This window comes from Thunnus thynnus, chromosome 16 (genome assembly GCF_963924715.1).
Source record: "Thunnus thynnus chromosome 16, fThuThy2.1, whole genome shotgun sequence".
Classification (NCBI taxonomy): Eukaryota; Metazoa; Chordata; class Actinopteri; order Scombriformes; family Scombridae; genus Thunnus; species Thunnus thynnus.
Genome location: NC_089532.1, coordinates 25,131,284 through 25,135,920, shown reverse-complemented (window position 1 = coordinate 25,135,920; position 4,637 = coordinate 25,131,284). Strand labels below are relative to the sequence as shown.

The window sequence follows — 4,637 nt, the reverse complement described above, 5'->3', positions numbered from 1 at the left end:
GAACCAAGTTGTGTTGGTGCCCAAACCTAACCAAACTTTAACTGAAGTGTTATCACATCTTCACCCCAAAACTGCATTAAATTCAGGGCCCAGCCCCAGCCACAATGAGGAATCTGCTATGTGTGGGCCTAGGCACCAGCTGCTATGTGGCCATTCCCCTGCTAAACACCACAAGGGGAATATAGTATCTAATGAAATAAGAATGAAGAATCTAAACCCAGCAATCCACCTGATATGCAGTCAATAGCTGAGACACTCAACTATGCAGTAAATAATTCACTAACAAAGACCTCACCATTTGAACGGTATAAAAAGTAGATTTATTTGGGTTGTCGAGAGGGTTCAGGATTGGATGAGGATAGTGTATGGTGAGCTAAATGGGGGTCAAGGAGAGGGATGAAGGGATGAAGGGATGAGGGTTGAAGGGTGAGGGATAAGGGAATGAGGGTCGAGGGGTGAGGGATGAAGGGATGAGGGTCTGGGGGGAGGGATGAAGAGATGAGGGTCGAGGGGTGAGGGATGAAGGGATGAGGGTCGAGGGTCGAAGGGTGAGGGATGAAGAGATGAGGGTCGAGGTTGAAGGATGAAGGGATGAAGGATCGAGGGTGAGGGATGAAAGGATGAGGGGTGAGGGATGAGGGTCGAGAGATGAAGTGATGAAGGTCGAGGGATGAAGGGATTAGGGTCGACGGGAGAGGAATGAAGGGATGAGGGTCGAGGGGTGAGGGATGCAACTGTTGCCGTGGTAACGGCAGGACCAGAGGTGGCTGAAGGAAGAAACAAAAGAAGAATGTGCGGGGGTTGATTGTGCAGCCTGCGGACACAGGGATGAGAGAAAAGACGAAAAACATGAGAGATCAAACAGGGAGGGGGCAGGCATAGGGGAAGACCTGGCCCTGCCAGAGGGCTGAAGCAGTTGGCTACGTCATGACGTCATCAACGTGCGGCGTACAGGTGACGCTGGGCGGGGAACCCGGAAGTGAGCGGCCGTCCGGAGCGGTGGTGGAGGTGGAGGCAGAGAGGAGCAGGAAGAACCTGGCTTTGTTGTCAGTTTGGTGAAACAGGATTTGTATCCAGAGTTCAGCCTGTCCTTCAGCCGGGGCTGAATAAGTCTGGGCTCTGCTGCGGCGTTGTGACATCATCGGTGTGCGGCTTGCGTCGGCCCGGTGGCGGACAACGAACCCGGATGAGCGGGAGGATTTGAGCTGCCGGCGAGAGGACTGACAGAAGTAGAGTCTGCATAGAGATGGAAAGTTTGTCTTTATCATCGTTTCGTAGGAGTGGGACGACCGTCTCCTTGAGAGCTTGCCGGAGGTGAGCAAACATCCGGTTGAAGATGTGCGTTGCTTGGAAAACAGCCGTGTCAGAGTGGGCCATTGCGTGGATGTGTGTGGAGCATCTGGATCCCAGCCGATCAGAAGCGCAGCGTCTGGAGGGGAAGGGTTCCATGTGGATGTGGTGGTGAAGGAGATATCACGTTGGTACTGCTGGATCGAGTCGTGGGCGGTATGTCGCCAAGGAACGTGGATCACGGAGCACAGGCGGGAGGTAAGCGTTTGCGTTGCAAGCGTGATAAGCTAAGTTTGTGAGAGTGTGGCTTTAGATCTGACCGATGTACAGATTACCCCCCAAAACGAAGCAACATCTAGGGGGAGTTATGCTGCAAAACCAATTCTCTACATATCTGAAATGTGAGTGCTTGTATCATCACTGAAAGCAACATAAAGTATGTGTCAGATGAAGCAGGAAATTAGCCCAGTTGCCGCAGGACTTAATTCACAATCAATAGCATGTAGCCAGGGGAAGCATAAGAGCAGAAACTAAATGTTAGCAAGATATGACAACAAACAGATCAACAGGACTGTGACTGAGGGACAGCAGCTAAGGGAGAACCCCCAAGGCTCACACTTACTTTAGGAGCACAGTGATTTAAAAAAAAAAAAAAAAAAAAAATCAAGATTACATAATTACTACTATTTGGCCTTAGGGAAATTTGTCTTGGACATAAAGGCTTCCACATAAAAAAATACATACAATTATAGCAATAGACATAAAGTGCACAGCACAGACAAGTGCAGACATAAATTGTATTCAAATACGTGCAACACAGCCACTTATTTCACACACTCCTTATGTCCTGAGTTAATGAGATTCACTGTTGGAGGGATGAAAAAGTTCTTATGCCTATACAGACTTCTTGTCCTGTATTTAACTGGAACCCTGTAGCATCTACCTGATGTGATTGCACTTCAGAATACATCCCTTTCATTTTTAGATGACTGACCGCAAACAGCTTTCAGTGTGATAAATCATTTGAAGCTTTGAATGAGGTTTGATAGCATTTTTTTCTAAATTACAAAAGACAGCACTTAATTCATTTTTAAAATATTATTTAATGAATTAATTAATTAATTTGTATATATTTAATTTAGATTTTGAATATACATTGTAAAATATAAATAGCATCATTGGCTGTAGCTGATTTACTTTGGCACATGCCATATTTCACGAGGCTGCACCAGATAACTGGAAGTCCTGCATTGTGATAAATGTTTCATTCATAAACTGGGACTTTCAGTTTAACAGTGAGGTTCCACTCTTTGAAATCGACATGATGTAATTTATTAGATTGTTTTACTAAAGAATACTTCTCACTCTGCTGGAGTTGTTGAAACTACAAGAGCATGCAGTCTAACGCCTTTATTCCACCGGGCATGGCTGCGATGCAATTTTGTTCTGTCCTCTGCATAGTATCATTTCCCATCGGGAGCGTTTCAGAGGTGGACAGTTCTGCTCTGGTTCTGCTGCTCTGAGCAGAACCGGAGAGAAGAGAGCCACCCCTCCACCTGGAGAGGAAGCCAGGAACTGGGGCAGTCATGGCAGCAGGGGTGTCATATAAAATCTTGTGATTTTCCTCTTCCAAGATGAACATCTTGTTATCCATGGTGACAAATATCCTCTGACTGGTTGACTTCTGGCCTGGTGCCAGCGGTGATAATGTAATGTTGATGTAGTGATGTGATATATGATTGAGAGTCTACACAGGGTGTTTTGTTTGAAAATTGACTCTATGCCGTTCCTGTTTTGCTCCTCAAATCTAAAATAATTCAAACTACCAATACATACCAATATTTTTTATAAGAGCAACTGTGTGCTCACAAGGGGTTTTGCAAATGTAGGCCATTAAATGAGGACAAGTTACCAATGAATTAGTGGGGGTGCATGTCATTATATCCACCCAGTATCCCTCGGAGTTATATTCATATCGGATGATTCCACACTTCATGATTTACATCCAGTGCCAAACCAGGAAGCCATGATCTTTCCCTAATCTTAAACTAACCTTAAGTATATGTTAGCTTAGCATAGCTTAAACCTAAAGCCCAACCTTTATATGTCATGAGCATGATCTAACCTAAACCATGCCATAGTTTTCATGTGCAGATATTGTAGAAATAAATAATTTAAAAATGTTGGCATCAAACATTAAAAAACATTGTCAGTGAATTTAATCAAGCAGTTTGCAGAAGACAGTATACTGTATGAATAAAATTTAAAAAGTCGACATTCTTTTCTGGCAATAGGGTTGCAGCCATTACTACATATATAGTGGTAAGATATAGATGTGTAAGATGTGTGAGCAACCAAGCAAAGTATATGGACTCCTGAACATCACAGTTCTGAAAAGGCTTTTTGCAAAATTTTGTGTGCAGACTAGTCAAGTTCCTCCACACTAAACTAGGTACCGAAGATCACTGGCATGCTGAAAGACGAAAGGGTCTTCCCAAAACTGCCACCACAAAGTTGATATCACAGTATTCTATTACAATTACAATTTACAATTTATTTTAGCAGACACTTTTATTTCTAACATATACTTGTATGCTGTGAAATTAAGATTTTGCTGAATTGAAACAAAAAAAGAAAAATACACAGGTATGTGGACAGGGTTGCATTGTATGATGTATTTGTTTTGGAAGATAGGATGGTTAAAGGTCCAAGATTTTCTGGTATGTTAAACACAGCTGATGCAGTGGTGTTACCATTAGGGATGGTAACAAACCTGCTTTTAATCAGATCATCCAGATGATACTTTATTGTTCAACCCTCTTCTATTGTCACAGTAAAACCATGCAGACATCAGTTCTGGCCCATGTCTTTTGGGGTATTAAGACTAAGTTGAATATAATGAATAAACAGATGTCAGGAGAAAGATTCCCCTGTCAAAGTGTGTGAACCAATGAGAAAACCAGGATTCATTTTGATATATTAATTGCTATTGTCTGCTTTAAGTCAAACACAAGTCATATATTTAAAGAGAACCTCACACTTCATTCCTTATTTTTCTTTCTTATCCATGCATATTCAAAAAGACATATGAAGCCAGTAATTCACTTACAATGAATTGTATTGGACTTCAAAACATACATGTTACAACATACAGTATTCACAATATTTACAGTATTATACAACAGCAGAATGGTGGGGGGAGGAAGGGGTAGGGGTAAAGGGTAAGGAGTAAGGGAGGAGTATTGGGGGTTTGGGGAGGGTGTTCTGTTGTTTTTCAGTCTGTTCGAGCTACCCTCTATTCTTCTTTTTCTTCTTCTTTGCGTTCTTCTTTTTGTTCTTTGCATTCT

General features: G+C 42.7%; 1 long non-coding RNA gene across 1 annotated transcript in view; it reads left to right on the top strand.

Moving 5' to 3' along the window:
- Window positions 1-894: 894 nt before the first annotated feature.
- LOC137200055 (uncharacterized) overlaps window positions 895-4,637 on the top strand; it is an 88,708-nt gene continuing 84,965 nt past the window's right edge. The window contains exon 1 of the long non-coding RNA XR_010931905.1: window positions 895-1,548. This is a non-coding gene — a long non-coding RNA (uncharacterized lncRNA). The remainder of the gene's footprint in view (window positions 1,549-4,637) is intronic.